Source organism: Vulpes vulpes, chromosome 12, assembly GCF_048418805.1.
Source record: "Vulpes vulpes isolate BD-2025 chromosome 12, VulVul3, whole genome shotgun sequence".
NCBI classification, from domain to species: Eukaryota; Metazoa; Chordata; class Mammalia; order Carnivora; family Canidae; genus Vulpes; species Vulpes vulpes.
Window position 1 is genome coordinate 163,557,404 of NC_132791.1, and position 15,153 is coordinate 163,572,556.

At 39.2% G+C, this 15,153-nt stretch overlaps 1 protein-coding gene across 10 annotated transcripts in view; it reads right to left on the reverse strand.

Annotated features, from left to right (window-relative positions):
• The window catches only part of RERE (arginine-glutamic acid dipeptide repeats), a 403,339-nt gene that overhangs the window by 280,777 nt on the left and 107,409 nt on the right, over positions 1-15,153 (reverse strand). For 2 of the 10 annotated variants that reach the window (XM_072731207.1, XM_026005076.2), the window contains exon 1: positions 10,743-11,397. The exons of 6 other annotated variants lie outside the window; for them this stretch is intronic. The gene's annotated coding sequence lies outside the window, so the exon portion shown is untranslated. Of the gene's footprint in view, positions 1-10,742; positions 11,398-15,153 lie in introns of those variants that run through there. 2 more of the 10 variants (XM_072731212.1, XM_072731210.1) reach the window with 2 other exon arrangements.

Sequence of the window (15,153 nt, forward strand, 5' to 3'; positions counted from 1 at the left end):
CAAGTGGAAATGTGAAGTAGGCAGCGGAGTGGGTCTGGACTAGGGATAAAATTTTTAGTTATGTTTATTTAGATCACTTTTAAAGCCCAAGTTCTAGGGCAGGGTGTGTAGAGATTCAATAAATTACTTATCAGACAACTATTATAATAGTGCCAGTCACCGTTCTACATGTTGGAGATATATCAGTGAACTACACAGTTGAAAATCTGACCTTCAGGACTTTACATTCTAGGGGAAGGAACAAGACAATACGCAATGAAAATAAATGCATTAATATTATGTTATGACACTCTAGGGAAAAAAAAACAGAGGGAAGGGGAACTGCAAGCAGAGACCAAGGGTTAGTATAGGCCTCCCAGAAACTTAAGGGTGAGGCCACACAGAAATCTGGGAAAATACATTCCAGACAAAGGAAAACAGGCAGTGCAGAAGACTTAGTAATCTTCACCAGAACAGTCTCTGGCACGATGGATTATGGACCTGAGAGAGGAGAAAAGAACCGGAGACATTAAGCACAGAAAATTCTTGTTGAGATGTTTTGCTGCAAAGAGGAGCAAAGAAATAAGCAAGAGCTGGCAGGGTAAATGGGGCCCAAGAAAGGGGGATTGGAGTTTTTTGTTTTAAGGTAAGAGAAAAGCAACACATGTCTATGCTGTTAGGAATGATCCAGTACAGCCTGAAACATGAATGACATGTGAGGGCAGAGGTGGCCTCTGGAGTGGCAGAAGTGGCGGGATGGGCTGGACTAGCCTGGCCCTTAGAGAGTTTAAGAACAGCTGCTCTGTCTACACACAGCCAGGAAGGCAGAGTCTGCTGCAAGGTAGGTCAATGTGCAGTGGGCATCTGCAAAAGTTTTCTTCTGACTGCACTGATTTTTCTCACTGAAACAGGAAGCCCAGCATGAAGACAAGAGGAAGTATATAAAAGGAGAAAGTACAAAAGAGTCATCTAGGAACCTGGGTGAATAAACTAAGAAAATAAAGTATGACTGCCCAGCAGCCTATAAGGGCCCACTTGAATTTTAGGAACCATCTGGGGATCAACACCAAGATACTCCCCTAATCTGAGACATAAGGACTGGCTGCCTTTCTATTAACAAATGAAAAATTCTTTAATACAAACTGCTTAAAATGGCACATGTCTAACATTTGGAGTGCACCAAATGTAAAACAATGCTCTGGGAAAGTTGCAGTTTCTCCAAATAATATGCTGAGAGAAACTACATTCCATTTTCACATCATATTCATAACTGCTTTATCATACCTTAAAGGAGTCATCAGTCACCAAAGGATTTAATAGCCCTGGGCTGAAGCTAACTTCCCTGTCACACCACTAAACAAAAGCTGGGTTTGAATACCTTCAAGTAAAGCATAGAATTAAGTTATATTCTTACTCATATAAGTATAAATTTATATATAAAAGTTATCTAAGAATATTCAATTAATCACCAGGAAACTGCCACATAAAAATCTATTCTTACTTATATTGTGGTGATGGTTGCACAACCCTAAATACACTAAAAACCACTGATTTGTACACTTTTTCAATTGTCTGTTATGGGAATTTTATCTCTATAAGGTTTTTTAAACTGTATTCCAAGGTTTGAATCTCAAGGGAATCATTTTTATCATCAGGAAATAAAAAATTGGTTTTCTTTCTTAGTTTCTCTGTTAAAATTTAATGGGAAATGGAGCAAATACTGTATGTTCTGACAGGTCATAAATATTAACTTTGTAGGAATCCAGAATTCTTTCAGAATGAAGGGCAGAGTTTGAGTTGGGGCTATGGGTGGGTTTTGTTTTTTTTTTTTTCTTTTTAACTACTGAGAGTTTATAGCTTCTAACACTGCTATTTCATCCCTTTGATCAAGACATTAACTAAATGAACCACCTTAACTAAATGAACACAAGCAACCTTTTAACTAGATAGCTCCAAATAACACCTACATTCTAGACACTCATCAGCAAGACTAAATGCAAACCAATACCTGGACGAAAATAAAAGGCAAATGTCATTAAGTATTATTTCAAGTACTATCACATTTCTTAGAGTTATGATACTTCACAGAAATTTTATACTTCAAACCTAACCAGTAGGCCGAAGAATTCATTAATTCTATTTGTCTCCCTGGGACAGGAAAGATAAATTCAACAATTTCACCACAGATGTTTCAGTTCCCGTGTCAAAATGTAAAAAGCAGGAGTTATCTCTCTCTACTTTGAAAATAATGTTCCTAACAAGGACTAAAAATAAAGGTTATGTTCTTTCTAAGTCAAGAGATTAGAAGATTGGACTGCCAATATTAAAGTGGTCATGGAAGGAACAATGGATAGAGAAGTAAGAAAAAATAGCTACTAAGAGGGTTAGCCACCTCCAAAATGGAAACTGTGAATGCAGGTAACTCAATTAACTTCTCCAGACTTGCTCTCCCATTTCGTAACCTGAGAAGCCAGCATCTGCTCTGCTTCCTTCATAAGATACTGTAAGCACCAAACCAGAGGTCAAGGAAGGCTGTTCTGCAGGTGTAAAGCCTTCTGCAAACAGAAGCATAATCCCCACTTCACTCCAGAAAAGCTCAGTCGCTGTGATAAGCTATTGATCACCTTTTACTCTGCACAGACGAAATTTACTCTGTAGTAGTCTGCTCAGGCTGCTGTAACAGAATACACAAACTGGGTAGCAGAAATTTATTTCCAACAGTTCTGGGGGCCAGGAAGTCCAAAATCAAAGTTCCATCGTATTCCATTCCCTGTATTCTCGCTGTGCCCTCATGACGGTGAGAGTTCAGTGAGAGCTCTGGTCTCTTTTCTCCTTGTAAGGACACTCTTCTTATCATGAGGTGCCATCCTCGTGACTTCACCTGAACCTAATTACCTTCCAAAGGCCTTACCTCCAAATACTGAAACACTGGGGGGTTAGAGCTTCAATGTATGAACTTTGGGAGAACACAATTCAGTCCACAGCACTTTCCTATATAATTTTTTTAAATGACTGTCATCAACCAGAAATTAACCTTTTGTATAAAATATGAACAGGGAGCAGGGAAGATTTAAAGGCTAGCTTACTTTTAAAAGGGCTTACTTAAGGCAGCTTACTGAGATTAATACATTAGAAAATAAAGTTTACAACAGATGAGGGAAGTGAGATAACAAGAAAGCTAAGATTTATTCAGCATTCCCCTGTACAACATACTGCTCTAAGCGCTTTCACTTTACCCTTACAGTAGCCACACAAAGTAGGAATGATTTCTAGAAGAGGACTCCGCACACAGGGGTGAAAGAGGTGCGTGTTCTCAGGTCACACAGCAAATCTCAGAGGTATAGGTGAAGGAGCCTGTGTTCTAACTACACCTCCTACATTGCTTCTCTTTTCCTTGAGACAAAGGAAAATCGCAGGGGGTTGTGCAGAGATGAAAATGATGAAACCATGTATAAGGTGTTCAGGTTCATTTTATACCTTCCTTAGATGTGTCCAAAATTTTAAAGCAAATAGCTTAAAGGAAACAATCAGTCACAAGATTCTAAATCCGTAAGTTAAAAACAAACCATATTGCTCAGGGGGGTCAGTGCCCTCTTATACTAAAAGCTGAGAAAAGTTTCTCCTCTAAATCCTCATAAAGACAGTTTGCTATGGTGAACAAGAGCCTTGTGAACCCCCAGATCAATCAACCACACTCAGGACAGGGATGCAATTCAGGAGTTCCATAACTGTCTATTGTGGATATGTAGCCCAAACATTCACAAACTGTGCTCTGGGGGGAAAAAAATCATTTAACAAGTTTAAAAAAAAAAAAAAAAAGATGAGGTGCTTGGATGGTTCAGTCATTTAAGCAGCCGGTTCTTGATTTCCACTCAGGTCATGATCTCAGGGTCCTGAAATAGAGCCTGGCACACTCAGTAGGGAGTCTAGGGTAATTGAGGATTCTCCCTTTTCCTCTTTTTTTTTTTTTATCTCTCTCTCTCATATAAATAATTAAATCTTTAAAAAAAAAAAAAGGTGAACATTCCACTACTGAATATTCCCCCTTATCTAATCAACATGAGAATTATGCTCTGTGGAACAAGCACAGCCTATGAAAGAAGAGACTAGGGGGATCCCTGGGTGGCTCAGCGGTTTAGCACTTGTCTTCAGCCCAGAGCATGATCCAGTCCATTGTCAAGCTCCTGGCATGGAGCCTATTTCTCCCTCTGCCTATCTCTCTCTCTGTGTGTCTCTCATGAATAAATAAAATCTTAAAAAAAAAAAAAAAAAAAAAGAAGAGGAAAGGAAAGGAAAGGAGGAAGGGAAGGGGAGGGGAGGGGAGGGGAGGGGAGGGGAGGGGAAACTACCTAGTAGATGATCAAAGACTTGGGAAGAAGATAAAAGCAGAGGGTGGGAGGAAAACAAAACAAAGGGGGGGGGGGGATGGGATGGGATGACTGGGCACTGAGGGGGGCACTTGATGGGATGAGCACTGGGTGTTATGCTATATTTTGGCAAATCGAACTCCAATAAAAAAAATACAAAAAATAAACCAAAGAATATATACACAAGTAAAAATTCTTCAGCCCAACTTTCCTAATTATTAAAATATCCACACACAAAAGACAAAATAATGAAATATGTAAAACTAGAAAATTGTTCAAGAAGCTCAAGTTTTAATTAATAAATGTACGTGTCTTTACTAGCCCTCACACATTTAAAATTCCTAAATTCAAACTATTCTCCTGTTTTATATTTAATTTATGCATTACTAAGCAAATAAATAATAGTACATATGGCCCCTCCAAAAAACTAAGATTTAGTAATTTATGTGCTTCAAAAAAACATTTATTAAATCTCTGTAAAAGAAAAAAAACCTTTGTATTGGGGAGTAGATCTGAGTTTTGAAGGGGTTTTATTGCTGTGTTTGTTGGTAATACCAAAAAATACAGAAAGTTCTCTATATAATGTTATATCAGTATAAGGTATCAATGCAATATATTTAACACTTTTAAAAAATTTTAAAAGATAAAAGGATAGTAAAACAACAAAAACATTTAAAAAAAAAAAACATTTTTTAAAGATAATCAAGAGCCATTCTCCATCGTGCTCCTAAAAGACCACATTAAAAAAAGCTGTTTATTTATCTGCTTCTGTATGTAAGTACTCTGGTTGTTTGTAAAACACATAAGCTGGCCCAAATAAGAAATCCTGAAAGCAAGGCAAAAGGAAGTAAGTAATTTCAACTGGCATTCTCTAAAGGCATACAAGTGAAGTCACTAGTCACTACTGCTGTTGAGGTTCAAAACCAGCAGAGACTTGAATATACCACTGTTTCCAACCAGCTATTTTTAAATTATTAGTAGATAATCTGGTGAGCTTGCAGTAAATACAGCTGTGAACACAGCAGTACACACCATCTGGAGGCTTTTGACTTAAGCAATCTTTCAAATGCATAGTATATTCAATCTATTTTGTTCCTTTGAAGCTCAACAGTCACATATAAACTGACCCTTTTTTAAAACCACAACTACAAAAGCTCATTCACTTTATGGAAAATAAGACAGGAGAAAGAGACCTAATTGTTCATCTTTAGAACAAAGTAATTATTTCAAATCTTTGCTGGCATACATACTTTAATTTTATAAATGATTTCCAATGCTTAACCTATGGTATTCTTAAAAACTCTTTACAGGTAACTTCTAACTAATCCTCTGAAATTAAAATGTCTTCTACTTTCTAAAGTGATTCACAGCCATTACCCCATTTTATCCCCAAACCTGAATACAATGGTCATATTAATCATTATAAAATTCTACCTACAGAATGCCATTAGCATTAACCTCTTAAAGTACTGACCAGTTACTGCTATTAACCTGCAGCTCCTTCCAGCCACCTTCTGGCACTTCATTATCTCACTGCCAAACTCAACATTTTCTCAGCAAACCACAAACTAGCTTCTACTCAGCACTGGCCTTCCTTCACCCTCCTGGGCTGTTCTGCTAGCACCCAACTCTCAGGGGTTCCACTCACTCCGGAGGAAAAAAGTATTTTTTCAGTAGTGCTCTCAGTTCACATTCTCCAGTCCAGGACCTCCAATATGTGCTGGTCTTGCAACCTCCTGCTTTGCACTTTCGGCCCTCTGTCCCTCCTTCATACTGCTGTACCTTTCAGATCTCCTTCTCGCAAACTGTTCTTCCATTTCCTCCTCTTGCCAGCATATTGGCTTTTTTGTTCTAATAACTACACGTACATGCACTGCCTCAGCACTAGCTCCTTCTACATGAGAATCCATGAGTATCGTCTGGTTAGTTAGTATAAACACATCTCAAAACCATGTGGGCCACAGCTGTGGGGGAAAAGACCAGAGGAAGCCCTTTTAACAAAGGTCACCTCTTGTAGGATGAGAGTTGGTCAAATTAAGAATAGGAGGTCAGAGTTTGGCTTGGACTATTCAGTAGCTGTGAGGCCTTGACCGCTCTAAACTTCAGCTTCCTTGTGTACAACAGAGGGGTATTTAAACCTACAAGGATTAAATAATGCATGCAAAGACAGAACAATACTAAGGAAATGGAGTTATGCATAATCCCATCATCTAAAGATTAGCACTATTAACGTTTGGACTATTTGTCTAACCTTTCTCCTTAGATTCTGTGAGTACATGTGGGTGTGCATATAGTTTGGAATTAAAATGCATAAGCAGTTCAGCTTCTATGGTTTTGTTCTACTGGACTTTACATTAGGGCTTTTTATATCATGATGATTCTTAATGGCTACATTATATTTCCTTTTATTGATGGGCATGAGTCAACATTCCCCTTCTTCTGTTTGACACTTAAACTGACAAATTACAATCTTTAACTTCTTTGCTTTTCCATTTTCCTTTTTCTTCTTTCCTAGAAAACATCTGTTCTGCCTTCTCTATTTCATCTGTGAGCTAATACATCACCTAGTTGTGTGAGACACATTTTATCAGGGAAGAAAAGAAAGAATGGTGGCTTTAGAAAGTGATGTTAAATTTCTCATATTAAGCTTCTAAAAACCACTGGCATGCCCAAAAGTCCCATCTTTGCACAGATCATCAGGCCCCCTTTAATTTGTTTTGTCTTCTTCCATTGGAATGTAAGTGCTCTAAGGACAGGGCTTCATCTTTTTTTTTTCTTTAGCAATTAAAACAGTACCTAGAGCAGAATTAGTGCTCACTATATTAAATATTAGTTGTTATTATGTGCCAGGCACATTCTAAGAATTTTGCATACCCGCTGAAGTAGACTGATCATTTTCCTCATGGTCACAAAGACGCTAAATAACGTATTAAAGGTCTCACAAGAAATACTCAGTAAAGCTAGGAACAGAACTCAGGCAAGCCCAGCTATCAACCAAGAAGCTGTACTTAATAAATTGATTAATTATACCAGCAGAGCTCCATATACAGCATTAAACACTAAGTACGATTATGCTTTTTCTAATTAAATGTCAACATTATTATTTTGTTTTATTCATTACAAATATATATCAACTATGTCAAGGACTAAACAGATTTGGCACGACAATTCCATGACCCTAATCACCATTAATATTTGGATTCCAAAAATATGGTCTCGGGAAAAAAAAAAAAACTTGTGGACTTTTAAAATAATCTGTTTAGACCTAGGATACTTACTTCTATTTTTCCTTAGATTCAGCAGTTGCTGTTGCCAATCTAAATGTTTTGATTTAATTAGAGAAAACATTTTCTAGATAGACTACAATTGAAATTAACATATTTTCTAGAAAATGCCGCACTTTCTTTCCTCATTCCAGGTTATTTTGAGAAGGACTCACTTCTCCCAAGAGTTTAAAAAAAAAAAAAAAAAAAACAATACTTAAACCTACGTCAACCTCCCTACTCCACCTACCCCACCACAGCAATCCTAATAGCATATCTCCTTGTTCTTCTATCAGTAACTGGAGCTTTGAAAAAGGTTCTATGTATAAACAGATTTCAGTCCATTTTGTGGCTTTTACTCCTTTATAAGAAATGTAGAGGACAATTGTAGAAGCCTGTGGTAGTGAGTGTCCAAATACAGAGGCAGACAGTAAGGAGATCAGACTACCAAGAAAAATGTGTCATTCACATCACAATCTATTTTATGACCCGAAAAAACCTGGCTTTTGTCACAGTCCTATATTCAAACACTCAAAGCCACTCGATCTGAATACTTACTAGTAAGTTGGAGCCAAAAGACTTTTTTAACATTTAAAGGTGCCCACACATGTCCCTGAACAGACATTTCTAAAACCTTCCATCAATCACCCAGTCCTTGGCCAAACTGTTGTTAGTCAATGGCTGGCTCAGTCTCTTTGGTTACAATGTAACAAGAGATAAGAGACTGGGAGAAACAGTTTAGCCATGTTCTCTCATGGAGCTTAACATTCACTTCTGTTTTACAAACTAAGCCTAGAATAGCAAATAAAAAGCAGGTTTGTTTGTTTTGTTTTGTTTTTTAAATACTGGCTTCCTAGGTCATTATAAAATGGATGGTTCCACTGGCTACCCAGACTACACAATAGCAAGCAAAACCCTCTGACCTTGGAAAAGCATAGTCAATGTAATACCTACCAATAAATTACATGGTTTACCAATTTCCTCAAAACCAAAAATAAATCTCTAACAACTATTTCATGAGTAAACAAAAGCTTGTCTTGTTCTATCATTTGCTTAAAGGCAAGCATAGTGGCTATGGGAGAGGGATTAAGAAGCACAGCCAGACAAGTCCATAAAACCTCAGTGTAAGATAAAACCACCCTGCAAGGGCAGCCAATGCAGTCTGACCTAACAGCTGTACACAGTTGCACTAATTAAAATGAAAAGCTAGTCTGCATAACACACAGGCAATTCACTGAACCCTACTGAAAGGGTGACAGGGTTCACCATCCCACTCTTTGCCTCCCCCACAGGCAATGTAAACAATAAATTGGCACATAGCTGATGATACCTGAATTTGGAATATATATACATTCAAGCATTTCAGAAATAATCACAACCATGCAGACTGAAACATATCTTATAGGAACACTGGCTATAAAAAACCATACACACACAAAGGAAGTGGTACAGCTACATTACGTCAGCTCTCGCCTCAATTCATAAATGCAAAACCACAAAAACAAGACAAAAATTTAAATGGCCTTTTTCTAAAACCCTTCTTACAGTGAATGAATGTAGGGTAAGTCTTTAAATAAGTCACTGAACAGTACATTGATGCATCACTCTCAACAGCCAGGGGAAGGAAAAGTGTAACCTTAGTCAATTCTATCATGCAACCAGATCAAATAACATTTCAAGCGCCGCCTGCCAAGCACCAGGGCCTGCCAGAGTACAATGAGCACTCAAGTGCTCTGGACTGAAAACCACCTTTCACTGGTCTCAGAGATCTTTATAAAATGGTTTAAACACTACTAAATTACAGAGTTGGAAAAAACAAATACAAGCTTCTAACTGCTGCTCCCACAGTATTGTGAAGTTGCTGTTAAGCCTCTAAAATGTCTGCCTTGTGTTATTTTACTAAGCAATGTAAATATTCAGAAAGGCAAGTGCCTCTTAGAGCTCAAATCTAACACATGCATAAAAATGTAGAGTTGGTTGTGCATCTGGAAATAATTGCCCACAGATCAACGGGCTTACAGGGGATATTGTTCCCATCTGTAAGGTTTCAAATCATGTCTACTTTACATGTGGAGTTCCTAGCCAAAAAGGAGGAAAATGAGGAGGAGGAGAGAAGGAGGAAGAAAAGAAGGGAAAAAAGCTCAATACATTAATTTTGGCACAGAATTTTAAGGACTTTATCAACTCTTGTTCTCAACTTTCACTCAGTGTCTCAATCTTAAACCACAAAGACACAATTTTCAAAGGGAAAAATTAATCCTTGTTGACCCCTAGGTTCTTTCACATGACACTTTTTAAATTTCCATATGGCTAAGAGGCAGCCTCCAGCCAAACAATGCCCCAAGGAGAGCAGCAGAACATGTGCCCAAGGAAAGCCTAAAAGCTGAGAGTAAAACAAAGTAACCCATTAAACAAGTCTCAGCAAACAGGAAAGTGGTCAAGCAGGTCTCCCCAGAGCCTCAAGGAGAGCCGAGTAAACAAGGGGAAGGAGAGGGGAAGCCGGCACCTCAAACCAAAACAATTTTAACAATTTAAAGTTAAAGCCATCTTTTTCAAAACTATCTCTGCATTTTAGCTAGTCTGGCAAAACAACAGTTTTTTTGGTCCCAGAAACAAATTATATTTGTCACTTATGTAGCCATAATCAAGTCCATCAAATTCATTGTATCTTTAAAATTAAATTTACTCCACAGTAAGCAATGAAGTTTCTAATCAGTGACTAGATTACTTTGCTCATCTTTAATAACATATTCCTTTCAGAAAAGACAAAAACAAACATACACATACACACAAATACACACACACACACACACACACACAAATCTTTTAAAAATAGTGTTTTCTCTGCCCTGAAGGGTGTTTTATAATTGGTTTATTTAGTTGGGATTTCTAGAGTTTGAGTGATTTAAAAAAACCCACTAAACCCAACAAAAATGCAATGAGACACTACAAAAACTGATTCCTGATTCCTGGAAAGCCATTACCATTCTTAATACCAAAGTGGTTCATATTTGCAGGGTCAGCTACAACACTCTCAGTACACCCACCTCCGAGAGCCCCTGTGCCCACACTTGCCCAACTTCCTGACCCGCGACCCGCATCCCCCTTGCAGCATAAGGCTCTGGCCACTTGCCTGCGGCGGGTCGCGGCAGGAGCTGAGCCCGCAGGCCTCGTCCTCCTCCGGCGCAGGGCCCCCAAACTCAGGCCCGCAGGCAGGGGCGGGGCGGGCAGGGGCTGGGGCGTGAAATGCACTTGCTAAACAAAAGGAGGCCCTGGCGGCCACAGGGCAGCGCAGCTCGGGCTCATGTCCCCCAGCTCGGTGGCTTCGGGAGGTGGCGGCCTGGGGCCCCGCCCGTGGCTGGGGGATGCAGCCGCTGCTCCGGCTCGCGCTCCTTCAGCCCGGGCAGCCGGGCCAACACTGCCACATGCCTGTGACCCAGACGCCGGGAGAGAAAGAGCAGCCACCCCACGACAGCGGTGGCGGCGGCGGCGGCGACCGGAAAAACCCGGGCTGGAGCTCGGACTGCTCTGCGCGCACCCTTGCCTGCCTCCACCACGGCGGGCGGGGGCGCGCGCACACACATACACACACGCCACTGCAATTTTATCTCCTTCCGAGCTAGGCTAGCCTCTTCTCTCCCCATGTCTCCCTCCCCTCCCGACAGCCGGAACTAGGAGGCTGCGTGATTGATGGCAGCTCTTAATAGCGTGGTCAGCTAGAAAATGCATCTGCAAGCAAGATATTAAAGAGGCAGCGCATCCCTCTGATCAGCAGTTCACACAACCTAGAGCTGCCTCTGCTTCCGCGAGGAATATTAATGCCAACCACCTCTGACGTCTAACAAAATGCAGATGAAATAACCAATAATCATAGGCATGCAGAACATTTGTTTCAAAGATGCAAATAGAAAGAAGCATTGTTTGAGGTCAACATTTCTGACCCCAATTTTCCTTACAGTTTTTAGGAATTCTCTGTAAATCATTTGTTTAAAAGTCCTATTATCTCTCTGATCCTTTTTCCACAGAAAAATAAAGGTCCCTCTGCTAGACAAGGTTTATCTTAAATTAGGCTTGGTTGAAATCCATCTAATAAGGAAGCAAAATAAATGTCTATTTTTTGCCATGTGGCCTTAAATAAACATATATACTACCCCACACCCCTCATTAACTCTACTTTTTATGTGCATCTAAATAGATTACCCACTATAAATCTCAAGTTAGTTTCTTCCCCTAAAATTTAGTAACATTAAACTGCATTTATACTAGGTATGCCCATAACCCTCAAGATCATTTTGTTCCAATTAAGACAATCCATAGCAAATTTTTAAAAACACATTCCCTACAGCATATGAATTCAAAGTATTAAACTCACTCAATGTCAACCCAAATCTGAAGTTACAAGCTCAAAATTTAAATGATCTCTTTTGCTATCTTCAATAGTACACCTTTTGCCTTCCAGGCAAGTTTCATGGAACTCTGAAATAGCTTTATAAATGTTATTGGACCTTCCAAAGTCCAATAAAGTTGCTGAATTATTAGATACCCCCTTACCAATAGTCAGAGATTTAGATAAAATGATAAAGCCCAAAGACTCTCAAAGGGGGTCAGAGTGGAGAGCATAGAGTACAGGGGTCCTCCTGCCTTGCTGACACAGATAACCAAAGTGATATGTCCATTTGCTATTTAAACATCATTCTGCTGATTTCTCTCAAAGAAAAATCAAGTTATTCTACAGGAGACAGAAATATCTATCTAAAATCACTAACACATGTAGTGAGAGCAAGACCTGATGAAGCATAATGCCTTTGCCATCCTGAAAGGTAGCCTGATCAATACAAATCAGAGGTGGTCTATAGCGCAAGCGTAGCTCTGCTATAAGCTCCACTGAACACCATTCCTCACTGAGATCATCCTGAGAGGATCTGCGGCTTCGAAATCTGCTACGTAACCAAGTGGCACTGAGATCATTCCATATATGTCAGAGATGAAATCCACCCTAAAGCCTAGCTACAAAAGTCACTCTTGTACATGGACACACTTCAAATTTTCTAACCATCTATATCTAGATACATGGCAGAGTATGACAAGGGTTCTGGTTATGTTGGGTGGGTTCTTTGTTTTTTGTTTTGTTTTTGTAGACCCTTTTAAAAATGCTGGTTTACACTGAGTTGTAAAGGGCTGTTAAGAACAACTAAACTGCTCTATTCTGAATTCATGCTGTATCTAGTCTGTCAGGGATTCTAAATGCTTTGACAGCACTTTATGATACTTAATACTCTTGTCTTGCATCCTCTCCTAGTCCTCCACCTTCCAGTTATACCAGTCTTTCAAATTTCCCAAGGTATCAGGATTTCTACCACAGGCCAGCAGCATACTGCTTCTTCCCATTAGAGCAGGACATTCTCCCTGTTAGTCCCAACACACACACACACAGTTTAAAGCCTATACTACTCCTTCATCTCAAGTCAAATATCACTTTGTCAGAGTAACTTCCCTTGAGGCCCCACTCTAGGCTAAGTTCCTTTGTCATAAGTTCCCAGAGATCTGTATTATTTTCCTTAAGAGCACTTACCTCAGTTTGTAATTCATTGATGTGATTATCTGGTTAATGTCCATAGACCCCTCTAGACAGTGAGTTCCATTAGAGAAAGTTCTATATATTTGCTCATTATCAAATACCGGGTGTCATACATACAGATTTGTGGAATAAATAAGTGAACAGAGGAACAACCTTGTTTTACTCATTTTGCATATTCTCTGCACAGTTCTTGGCACAAAAGAGCATCTGTCAAATAAGCAGCATCTATAGGTATTAATAGTATTTATTTTATTAACCTTTAAAAGTCTAGTAAAAGAAGATTTTTATCCCTGCTTTATAGAGATATAAATAATTGTGCCCAGGGTAATTCATTAAAAACACAGAGACCCTAACCAGTTCCTATTTGCAAGGTTCACTTTTCTTTTTTTTTTTTTTAAAGAGTTAACGAAGTACAGAAGCCATCATTAATTTATTCAAACTAAATTCTTCCTACTTACCTGGCATTTAAGAGAGAGGCAAACAGCAGTGGATAAAGTGGACAGACTACTAAATCTTGTACACAGGTAACAATATAAACATAATATAAAAATCTGAAAGCACATGGTACTTTAGTCTGTCTTCAACGCTTCTCTTGGAATGCAAAAGTACCACCAAATTCTGCAAGGGAAGAGGATAATCCTCAGCTCTCTTTCACACTGAACTTTTCTTCCATTTTTTTCTCTAAGAGACCTCTATTTCCCTGACATAAAAGCCTTCATGGAGGCTTTCTTTTGACCTGAGGACATACCAGTCAGTGGTGACAGACCATTCCAAAACCACCCTCCCCAATTCCTCAAACAAGAATTCATTTTAAATCCTATTAAACCTCTTTCTAACTAGGGCCCAGTAGAACAGCTCCTGCAAAGAAGGGTGGTGAGAAGAAGGGCCGTTCTGCCCTCAACAAGGTAGTGACCAGAGAATACACAATCAACATTCACAAATGTATCCATGGAGTGGGTTTCAAGAAGTGTGCCCCTCAGGCACTCAAAGAGATCTGGAAATTTGCCATGAAGGAGATGGGAACTCCAGATGTGCACATTGACACCAAGCTCAACAAAGTTGTCTGGGCCAAAGGAATAAGGAATGTTCCATAACGCATCCGTGTGCGGTTGTCCAGAAAATGTAACGAGGTGAAACGGATGAAGATTCACCGAACAAGCTCTATACGCTGGTTACCTACATACCTGTCACCACTTTCAAAAATCTACAAACTGTTAATGTGGATGAGAACTAATCGCTGATTGTCAAATAAAGGTATGAAACTGCAATAAAATAAAAACTAAAAAATAAATCCTATTAATCTCAGCTTGTAAGTTAGGAGATCTATAGATGAGAAATGCTAGTTTTTGCAATAACAATTTCACAACAAGTTTTACGTTTGAGCATATGAAAAAGTAAAAGAATGTGTGAGAAAAAAAAAAAAAAAGAATGTGTGAGATGAATTAAAAATATTAGATATACCGGACCCTGACCTCCAAATTAATCCTGTTATTTTTAGCATTCCACATGGCCCTTCTTGCTTCCCACAGGATCTTACCCTGGCCTGTCTCTGTTTCCTTTTGTCATGAGTTCCATTCCACTGAAATTCCAGCTCCAGGTTTTAGAAACCCCTACATTTATCAAAACAACCCTGTCAAGTTGAGTACCATTAACAGATAATGAGAGAAGACAACAGATGTGGTTAGAAGCAAAGCACTCCATATTCTACAGGCCTCAGCATGCAGCCTAGTGAGCTGACATCTGACTTTACCCTAACAGTTATAATTAAATACAAAGTCTAGCTAAACTAACATTAAAGCTATGACCAGAAACAGTACACAAGGGAAATGTAAAGTATAACCTTAGCACTAGCTGAACAAGGCCCAAGCTATTTCTGACCCTTAACCTCCAACAACTGCACTGCATTTACTCTCTATGCCACTCTGTTTCTGTCACAGTAAGGAAGACTCTTGGCCACATCTTCTAA